Source organism: Vicia villosa, linkage group LG5 (assembly GCF_029867415.1).
Source record: "Vicia villosa cultivar HV-30 ecotype Madison, WI linkage group LG5, Vvil1.0, whole genome shotgun sequence".
NCBI lineage: Eukaryota > Viridiplantae > Streptophyta > Magnoliopsida > Fabales > Fabaceae > Vicia > Vicia villosa.
This window is the reverse complement of record NC_081184.1, coordinates 167,305,674-167,318,113: the sequence shown is the minus strand read 5'-3', so window position 1 is coordinate 167,318,113 and position 12,440 is coordinate 167,305,674.

Below are 12,440 nucleotides of genomic sequence, written 5' to 3'. Positions count from 1 at the left end.
CAGCTTTGTTCCAGATGGTGAGGTTTGTGATATTGAGGTCACCACAGCTTTTTGGTTTGCAGACTGTACTCCATGCTATAGGACTCTTCCTACTGATCTCACTTTTCCCTGTCCATAGAAAACTTCTACATATAGAATCAATTTTATGTAGGACAAACTTAGGAATGAGGGAAGCAATGTAACCAATATTGGGCTATAGCACAAGAGACACTTTGGATGAGTTGGATCCTCCCAGCATAACTGAGGAGTCTAAAAGTCCAATGTCTTACCCTCTCAAGTATTCTCTCCACCAAAGGCAGGTAGTGAGTGATGTTCAGTTTTTTACTAGTCAATGGCACACCTAGATATTTCACTGGTAATTGACCATCTTCAAAACCTGTGATCTCTCTAATGGCAGCTCTGGTTTCATCATGAATCCCCCCACAAAAAAGCTTACATTTTTGGGGATTGATTATAAGGCCTGTTGTGTTTGAAAACAGTCTAATAGTTTGCATCATCAGCCTCACAGAATCCACATCACCCCTGCAAAACATTAAGAATTCTAAAATGAACACATTAACTACATTATAAAACCTTTTTTAAAAAATAATGAAATATACACTTGGTGCTTATATTAATGAATAATAAGTAATACAATACTGCCAACTGTCTATATTTATTTCTTTATAACAATTAATTAAAATATAACAATTACTAATTTATGGGATGGGTGTGTAGAGTTGTTAAAATGGACTACCCGACCCATTTAGGGTCTGCCCTAATGGGCTTGGACTTATTAGAGCTAGGTCAAAAAAGCCCTATTTTAATATGGGCCTCAAAATTATTACCCGAGCCCGGCCGTAAACGGGATTTTTTTAATAAAAAAATTAAAATAAAAATTCATTATATTTATTATAAATTAAATAAAAAATTATATTATTTTAAACATAATAGATTTTTAAGTACTATATCATCTTTTATAAATACTATAATGTGTTTTTAAATACACTACATGTTTAAAATGTAGAAAATAATACTCAAATATTTAATATAAGAGAAACTAATAGAATACGAGGAAATAATGTTGATTATATTAATGTATAATATTTAAAAGAGAAAGATTGAAGATAATAGAAAAAGTGAGAAAAAATCAGTGTTTTATTTTGGAGTGACACAATTTAAAAACTAATATATTTTTTTGAAACTTATACTTGTGCGGGTCTCATGGGCTAGCCCTAATGGACAATGAGATTTTTAGTGCTGGGCTAAAAAAGCCCTTAAAAATATGAACTTTAATTTGAAGGCCCAAGCCCTTATATATATATATATATATATATATATATATATATATATATATATATATATATATATATATATATATATATATATATATATATATATATATATATATATATATATGCTGGAGCCCCCTTAACTAGGGATGTCAATTGCATCTGTTAATGGGGATCCCTGTGAGGAATATCTGTGCGGAGATCCGAAATTGGGGATTTTTTTCTCCGTGGGGATGAGGATGGAGGGAAAAGTTCCCCCGATAACAGTTTGGGGCGGGGATTGGGAAAGTATCCTCCGTCCCCGTGGATTCCCCGACTCCGAAGATATATGTTAATTTATATATTTTATATATTATATAATTATATAATTCTACAATGTATTAGAAAATGAAGAGTCATTAGAAGTTATAGATTTGTCACACATAATCAACCACTTGCGCTGGACGACATTGGTATTGTGGTAGTAAATTAATGGAAGCACGGTAGCAAGAAGATATGTTACTATTTATTTATTCTTACATAAAAAATATTAGCAACATCAAGTTCTTTTGCTTTTTTTATTTATTATTGATGCAAGATGTATTTTGATTTTTTTTATAAAATAAATATGCAAATATATGCGTCTAAAAAATACGGAAAAAAGACATAATACTAGTGTCATAGTTTTGATCAAAAAGTGTAGAAATTTTCTTAAGATTCGATCTCCGTGGATATCCGTGGGGATCTGTGGGGATGGGGATGGAGGGAAATATTCCCCCGTGGCGGGGATTGGGGATGGGGACTAAATTTGGGGGCGGGGCGGGGAGTGGAGAAACATCCTCCGAACAATATCTGCCCCGTTGACATCCCTACCCTTAACCTGTACTTAGATCTGCCCCTGGATGGAAGGGAACAGTCTAATCGCCATCTCAGCAAAGTAATGAGAGTTAGAGGACATATGGAAAAAAGCAAAGTAATGAGAATTAGAGGACATATGGGAAAAAAAGGTTGTAATTCAATGGAAGTTCAGATAAATTTTCATTGCCATTTGTTTGTTTGTTTGTTTTTTTTTTAATCTCCTCTTAAAGGGATTTATATCTTCATGTACTGTTATCCTGTGTATGAGTTATTTTTCTCATCACATAAAATTGTTTAGTTGAACATTTCTTCATCAACTATTTTGTTTTTCTATTTGTTTAAATAATGTTGCTTTTACATGATAAAATAAAAACATTAAAACACTGAAATAACAAAAAGCTTTTGAGAAACTTTAAATTATTTTGATTTTTGAAACGTCCAAGAAATATTTGTTACTCCCTCCGTCTTATAATAAGTGTTTTATTTGAGTTTTGCGCGATTTTTAAGAAAATAATTAAATGGATTGATTTTAATGAAAAAATTAATATCATTTACTAAAGTACCCTTATTTATTATAGATAGTAGAAAAAATTTCGATTGTTTTTTTTAAATACATATACCTGTTAAAATTTGTTAGAAGACATAATTCACATGTGGATCAATGTCGTGGTACACTTAGAAATTTGTTTGTACATACAATTCATACATGAGGCAAATACTTTATAATCATGAATCACATAAATTTTGTATTTATGAAAAAACCTTTTCCACAAAATGAAAATAACTAGAGTACTCAAATTATAATATTCTTTTATAAAAACCATACATTAGTGTATTTTATAAATTTAAAAGAAATTAATATATACTAATTGATTATAGTTATAAAAAATAAAACATATATTTACAATTTGACAATTATATATAAAAAATATTAGACAAACATTTGTATTAAAAATACAAGGTAAATAATTATGATTGATAAGTATACTAGAGACACATATTTATCACTGATACATATAAAATACAACACAAATATTTCGTATTAATTAATATAAAAGAAGGAATAAAAGGTTTTCACCAAATATATAATTACAATACAAATATTTATTTGTGATAAATATAAAAAAAATGGGACACATTTTTTTCATTAGCATATAAAAGAAAAAACTAAATTAATATTTAAATTAAGAAATGAAATATCCATCAAATTTAAAAAAATTATTTTTGATAGTTTAGTGGACATATTCAAATTCAAATCATACTAATAATAATAGTTTCATTCAATTACGGTTAATGTTTGATGTTTTTATAAAAAGTGTAAATCTTCTACTTATTTATCTATAATTTTAATTAAATAATCATATATTATATTATATTTATAATCAATCAATTTTTTTTAAAATATATTTTACTAAAAACTTAACTTAACAATTAAACCTATAATAAATCCGTTTGTGCCATGTCATTTTCTTAAATACTTAGTTTTTAAAAAATTTATCAATGAGATTAATGTATAAAAGTTTTTATTAAGCTTGATGATAATATAGATTTGTTTATGTAATAATAAACCAAAATATTATTTTCCTATTAAAGATTATAAAACATAACCAAACTTATAAGTTGAAGTGATTCTAAAATGCCAAAACAGGGTTAGTAATATACGACCAAAACCTGTCCACTTAATTGTTTACGTTTTAAGAGTTGGGGAGGTGTGGGTACTCGATTAAATGCTCCTCCTAATTTGAGAAAATGGTTTATTTTTCCACTAATTCTTATGTTAGAGTAGTGTGTACGAAATAATTGGGATGTTAATAATTGTTTTGTTGGAGTAATTTATACGAAATAATTTTAAATTTATAGGAAATAATTGTTTTGTTGGAGTAATTTATAGGAAATATATATATACACACTTATGTAATATTATAAATGCATCAATAATTTTAAATTGTAATTTAAATAGGGGTGGCAAACAAAAATGTCCGTCTTATTTAAATTCATCTCGTAAAAATCTGCAAAAAATGAAACGGACGGACTTAGTTGAGGATGCGTGTCTAAAATTTTACCCCGTTTTACATAAAAGTGCGTGCGGCGCGAGAATTGCCCGCGGGTACTACACCTAGGCCTAAAAAAACATAAAATTTTGTTAATTTCATGTCCGTAAAAGCGCATAAAAAACGGGACAGAACATGACGTTCACATTAAAGGGTCAGAGTCTAAATACTTGACCCGTCTCACACTAAAGTGCAGGCAAAATAAATATGTCCAACAAACCAGATCTACTTTGTCATTCCAAAATTTAAATGTACACGATAAGATTAATGAGATTATGATCGTTGTTCTCAACTTTTTTATAAAAATATATTTTCTTCTTTTATTTTTTACATTTGTAGTGTTGGCATCTGGTGCGGTTGAACTTTAACTTAGGGATGAGATTAGAAGCTAACCACTAAATCAATTTTATTTTATGTGATTTATTTGAAATAATTTTGATATAACTTATATTTCTTTTTGACATCCTAATGGTATAATATAAAAAAAAAAAAATTGACTGAATATAAAGAATATTTTAACTGAGAATGTTTGCACTAATAATTTGAATAGATTACACTAGCGTGGATATATTTATAGATTTAACTATCACGTAGATTTTATTTACTTCACTTTTTAATATGAGTATAAAGGTAATAGAATGACAGTGCAAATTAATTTTACATATATAATTAATTATAATTTTTATATTTGTCATGTTATATTAGTTTTTTTAAAATTAAAATTATGTTTTAATTGGATATATGATTGTGATTGATTGATAGTGTAAAAATATTTTACACTTTCAGTGCATATCTCTTTTTCTCTTTTAATATACTAAAACAATTTTACTTAACAAATATATCATGATTCTAATTAACACCTTTTTTTTCTTTTCTTTTTCAGGACTATTGGCACACACTTACTTTTAAAAATGACAATCTATCATCCTACTCTTTGGAGTTTCTCACGCATCATATTTGTTTTTAAAAATATTTTCTGTTTTTAGTGTATTTCTGGAAGCAATTTTTTATTTATTTTACGTTGATTTGTTCTGTAGATTTATCTACGGAATCTTTATTTAACGTTGTTTAAACAGTTATGTAGATGCATATACGAAGCAATTCAACGTTAAATAAAAAAGTGCTTTCAAAGATACACATTTGAAAGTGGGGGACAAAAATGAAATTTTGTCAAGTGCCTAAAAGTATTATGAGGTGGATTGAAATATTGTTAGGTAAATAGAGATAAATATTTTATATTATACATTGTACTATTGGCAATTTTAGATATTTATTTCACTATCTATTTTCTTAATTATTATTAGAACATTTAGGGCAAGTCTCTAGTCGAGCATTAGAGACACGTCAAGTGGCGCATCGAGTATCTAGTCTAACATTAGAGATATGTCGTCGCACAGAGGCAACATTAGAGACATGACATTGAACATTAAAGATAGATCGTCAACCGACGATGCTTCAGGGAAGGGTTAGTGTTTTAATATATGATTCATCTAACCCTCTTTCACATGCTCAACTTCTCTATTGAATATGTAACGAAGATTTTAAAAATATATTCACAATCCATATTTATCCTGTCAACATGCTTATCATGAGCCATGTTTGAGCCAACAGATATTAACAATGTAAAATAAAACATGCCCTATCTGTAGGGTAAATATTAAAGCTATTGAATAATCTATATGAATAAATTTAATATAGCTTTCTTTTTTGAGTTATATGAGATTCCTTATGTGCTTCTGTTTTTTTTTAATTGTGGCTTAGCTATTTTCTGTTTTATTTTTTCTTGTGCCAAAAGAAATGTAGAGAGACTCCAAGTCAAAATATCCAAAAGATAAATCATTTATTATTTTTAGATAATTTCGTTTAATTTTCCACCATTTCCAAAAATATTTTATTGTTATTACTTTGGAGAAAGGAGAATTTATTATCTGTTATGAATTAAAGAGAATTATATGTGGCATAAGTAACAAAAGAGACGTTTCTCTAAGTATATTGGTATATGTAGTAGTGAAGATGCAGAATTATGGGCAGTGTTGGAGGGGATTAAGCTTGCCATTGGAGAGGGATACAATATGATTGAGCTTCAGTCAGACAACAAAAACATTGTTGCGAAGCTCAATGGTCTGAGTAGATAGAATGGAGCAGTTTATGGACTGCTTAGAAGTATTAAAGTTCTTATTGCAGGGGATGTTGCCGTGAATTTCACCCATGTCTTCCGCGAGGCTAATAGATGTGCAGACGCTATGGCCAAAAAGAGCTCGATCTATGATCCTGGACCGCACATATTTAGAGTTTGTCCTGATTTTATGTATTCCTTTTTAGCTAGCGACATTTCGGGAGATTTTTCTTCTCGAATTTCCTTTTTGTAGTGTTCTTCTTTTGAGCTTAGGCCCATCCTTATATCAAAAAAAAAAAAGAGACGTCAAGAGATAAAAAAAAATTTAATAAGCAATTTTGGGTTTAGCTAGCGGGATTTGAGTCAAGAGATAAATAATTGCATATTAATATTGAGGCTATTTATTATTTTAAGATAATTTTATTTAATTTTTCTCAAGAAACATAAGAGTATATTTTTATAATGATTATTATTATAACAATTGATTTATGATGATTATTAATTTTATTTCAAATCTTTTTCTAAAAATATATAATTATTGCTACTTTAAAGAAAAGAGAATTTATCATCTGATTTATCGACATTTGTATTATTGTATAGATTAAAGAGAATTATATGTGGCATAAGTAGCAAAAGAAACAACAAGAGATAAAAAATTTCATACTAATATTGGGACTATTTATCATTTTAAGATAATTTGGTTTAATTTTTCCAACAAACATTTTTTTTTTGAATAAAAAAAAATGTTTTATAATCATCATTATTATTACATTTAGATCTATTTGGTAACGGTCTTCTCATCACGAGCTTATAGCTTATTTTGCTAACTTATAGTTATTTTTTATACGCTATTTTAAATAGCGTTTTAGTTTATCGCTTATCATTTTTTCTTCCCTTTTTATCCTTATTATTTTAATAAAAATCCACTTTTATCCTTTATAACTTATTTTAATTTAAAATAAAATAATTATGTATTAAATAACATTTATATCATTTTATATTTATAAATTAGTTGAACCGCTAATTTTACCAAACACTTCAATTAGCTTATCAGCTATCAGTCTCACCATCAACTATAAGCTATAAGCAATCAGTCATCAGCTATCAGCTAGCTTATCAGCCAACCGTTATTTTTATCAAACAGACCCTTGGCATAGGATGATTATTATTTTATTTCAGATTTTCTTGCAAAAATATTTAATTATTACAATTTATTATCTGATTTATAGTTGTATTATTATATAGATTAAAGAGAATCATATGTGACATAAGTAGCAAAAGAAAATTTAAAACATATTCTCACACAAACCATATATTAAATGATGGGAGATTATCAGAGAAAGCTTCTCAGGCATATCTGTTCATTTTTAGGTGGATGAAGTTTCAGGAAATTATCAATCCATGATTCACATATCAATATTTCTCCTTTGGGTGAAAGGGTTATATATTCTTTTGAAATACTTAGAAGGATGGATTGTCTGAAATTATAATAAATTAAGTGATTTTACGCAGTGTTTTAAAAACCGAACCGAACATCAAACCGACGAGGGTACTGGATTACTGGTTTATTGGTCGAACCACTAGGTCACTGGTCGAACCGCGTGTTTAAATCGGGTTAAATCGGATAACTCGATTGAATAAACCGACCGTTAAAACAAAATTATAATAAGTATAAAACCTGTCGAACCGGATGATTCAGTCTCTACAAAATATAACTAGCAGTTAAATTTTTTTAAAATATTATATTAAAAATAAATTCACTAGTTCAAAATTTAAATTTAAATTTTAAACATAGGTATCACACATAATAAAATAGTACAAAATTACAAGATATAACTGCAAACAAAATTTAATTGCAACATAATTTAATTGAATAATTTATAACAAAATAATTCCATTGTCTACTAAATATAATTCAAGAAAGAAAAAATTGTTTATCTCCTTCTTCAATATCAAAATCATCGGTAACAAAATCAACCGCATCTACGATTTTTTGTATAAAAAAATGTATTTAAACCGCCGGTTCTGAAAAACCGCCTTTAGCGGTTTACACCGGTTTTGACCGATTCACACCTGTTCAATGATATTTTCGATCCAGCTATTGAACAAGGCCAATTACCTGGATGGTTCCCGATCCGACCCGTCGACCCGGTCCGATTTTTAAAACACTTACATTTGGCCAAAGGTTAGTAAAGAGTTGGGGGAGGTTGTAATCAATTATTATTGATTCTTTTATCGTTAGAGACAATAATTATTGATTCCACACTGTTATTTAACATTATTAGGATAGAAAAAATTATGGTTAATTCATAAGGTGCGAAAATCTTTATGCGATATCACACCTTAGTTAGGGGTTTGGGAACCTTAGTTAGAGGTTTGGGAAGTAAAGTAGAACTCAATAAGGTTAAAAATATTGTCTTGGCAAATTGTACTGAGTTTGTCGCGATATTAGTATTGAGAATGCAAAAGAGACCTATTCTACAAATCTACTTAATATAAATTCAAAACCATGTGTCATCAGGATAACAACCATTGACAAAAATCCTAATATATATTTGTGTGTGCGCGTGCGTGTGTGCGCTACACTATATATTAATATTTTCTTTATATTCCTACAATAGTGTTATATTAACGGTGGGCAGCCCATGATCTGATCGATAGGCTCTTTTGGATTTGGTGTGTGGATATTAACGGTGGACGGTCCATGGTCCAATCGATAGGCTCTGATATCATATTAGAGTTTGACGTAACTCATCCTTACAAAACCGGTTGGTAAGATGAGGAGTGTCACTCTATATAAACTCTTTCAATGCTCTATCTCCAACCAATATGGGACTTTAGGATCTTCCTAATAAGCGTAACCTTCATGCATGAAAACAAAACTTAACACAAATGCATTAAAATAAAAACTTGTCCACTAAGCATTAGAAAGGCAACACATTACAAATGAATACACACACCTGATGAGCTAAAAAGAAGTGTTGAGCTAAAAAGAAAGGCAACACTTTTAGAATATACCACCATAACCATTTTCTGAATCATTCTCTCTTTAATATAACTAACTCTAGCCACACGTAAAGCTTCAGTCATCATCTTTAAGCTAAAAAAAACACAGGCTAACACGCACCATTCTTTCCCCATCACTAAAAAAGTATAAAAATCATAAAAGCTTTGAATCAGAGTTTCTAGCAAGATTTGAAGTGCTCTAAGCTTCTACTCATCATTGTTAAAGTTCAGTGGGGATATGTATAAATAGAGCACATATCGTATAGTGCTTTTCCAGTATCAAACTCATCAAACAAAAATTCTGAATTCACAACGAGAAAGAAAGTAAGTTCAGGCCACGCCATCCCCTTCCGTTAGTCAAAGCTTGTCAGTGCCGGTCCCTCCGCGGCGCCAGTCTCTTGCTTTTTGGATTTGTATTTTTGCTCTCTATTTTATTTATTATTATTATAATATTTAGGGCACGTTGTTGAGCCTCTAGTCGAGCATTAGAGGCACGTCGAGCAGCAATAGAGACACGTCGTCAAGCATTAGAGGCAGCATTAAATGCAACATTAGAGGCACATCATCAAGCATTAGAGGCGGCATCAGAGGCACGTCGTCGAGAATTAGAGGCAGATTGTGAATTGATGCATGCGAGGGTTAGCGTTTCAATATATGATTCGTCTAACCCTCTTCCATATGGTCAACTTTTCTGTGCAATATGCAGGGAAGATTTTGAAAATGGATTCACAATCCATAGTTTCCCTGCCAATATGCTTTTCATGAGCCATGTTTGACCCAACACATATCAACAATGTTAACGGGTAAATACCCTAGTTGTAGTGTCAATATTAAAGATATGTAATAATATGTAAAATCTAATGAATAAATTGAGTTGCTTTCTTTTTTAGATATATAACGATACTGTATGATTCGTGCGAACGCACAAGTAGATAACTGCTTAATTATTTGATTTATTTTTTCTGTTAAAGTATATATTTCTAACTAAATTAAATTAATATTTATATAACAATTATAATTTCAAAAAAAAATTCTTTTTAATTTGTGTATCTTTTGTATATATTTAGTAACTATCATTATATATTTATTTATTATTTATATCGACTTTGCGTGACACGTGCGAACGCACGAGTCCTTTACTAATTTTCTTGAAGATAATAGACACGGTCAACTCAATCAATTCGGAGGCTCCGTTCTAATTTTTAGGCCTAAATTATCTAAAGAAATACAATTATAATAATTAAGAATAAAACATTAAAAAAATATTTGATTATACTTGTTCTCTTTCAAAATTTGACGGAAAAATAAATCAATTATTTTTACAAAAGTTATACAAGTTTTTTAAAAAGTATTTTTATTATATATTTTTAAATGTTTTATTTAAAAATTATTCATAGAAAGTAGGAAAATATTCTTAATTCAATTGGTATAGAAAGTAGGAAAATATTCTTAATTCAATTGGTATAGAAAGTAGGAAAATATTTAATTTTTATTTATTTTAAATATATATGAGGAGGGTTATATTGACTCAAAGAGTAAGTGTTCAACACTTACTCCAAATCATAACCATTGATTTTCATTAATCTAACGGTTTTAATTGATCATTTAATCTAATTATTTTTGGAAATATTTTTTTTATATAAAACTTTAATTAAAACTGTTGGATTAATGAAAATCAATGTGTTGAACACTTACTCTTGGAGTCAATATAACCCTCCTATATATTATTTAAAATATATATATAATTTTATTTCAATTAAATATTTTATCGATTAATGTAAAATATAAGTGTGGTGTATTGAGACTCAATTTAAATATTTTTATGAGTTGTATGAGTACTTAAATAGTATAAATAAATTATTTAAATAATTAAAAATTTGATATAATATAAAAAATATAGTAAAATTTATTTAAAAAACTTAAATAGATATAATAATAGATATAACAAGTGGTGCTCCAATAATTTATTTTTGGAATCATTATAATATCCTTACCTCTTATTTAACAATTTTTCTTCATTAGAATATTGAAGGATTTGTTTTTTAAAAATACTTTGATTTTTTGAGAAACAAGTTATTTCAAAAAAAAAGCAAAGTTAATATGCGTAAGTAATGTTTACTTTTTCTTTTTTTAGAAAATGTAAGTTATGTAGACACTCAATAGGTGTACTATTAGTTAACATAATGTAGTGATACAGAAATAAAGTTGGTTAAGCAACATCCAGGTACTAAAAATATTTTTTAGCAATCATCCACAGTGACGGATCCAGAAAATTTGCTTAATAGGGGCAAGAAATTAAGAGATATTTTTTAATAAAAAAGATAAAAAAAAATAAATACAATTATTAGATTGTATAAGTCGATGGAAAAAACAATGTCTATGTTGAACGAGTTAAAGAAAAAGACTATTAAAAATATTGATTTTAAGACAAATTTTTTAACTAAAATTATACTATAAATGTTACGGGAAAGGGGCATACGCGTATGGGTATTTAAATAATATAAAAATATTATTTAAATAATTAAAAAGTTGAAATAATATAAAAAATATAGTAAAATTTATTTAAAAGATATAATAATAGATATAACAAACGGTGCTCCAATAAATTATTTTTGGAATCATTATAATATCCTAGCCTCTTATTTAACAATTTTTCTTCATTAGAATATTGAAGGATTTCTTTTTTAAAAATACTTTGATTTTTTGAGAAAGAAGTTATTTCGAAAAAAACAAAGCAAAGTTAATATGTGTAAGTAATGTTTACTTTTTCCTTTTTTAAAAAAATGTAAGTTATGTACACTCAATTTTTTTTTGGACAAAAGTGAAGTAATAGATACTCAATTACTCATATCTGAATCTGAGTAGTATGTCGATTATTAGTGATGCTCTTTAATATTATAAAACAACAACTAAACTTACAAGATGAAGTTATTCTAAAAGGGAAATGATTCATTACATATTATAATTTTTTTTTTTTTGAAAATTTTAAAAAAAAAAATTCACTAAATAATGGTATATTAATAAAAAGAAGATAGTTACAAAGAAATGTACACTCAATATTTTCTTTTGAACAAAAGTGAAGTAATAGATACTCAATTACTCATGTCTGAGTAGTATGTCGATTATTAGTGATGCTCTTTAATATTATAAAACAACAAC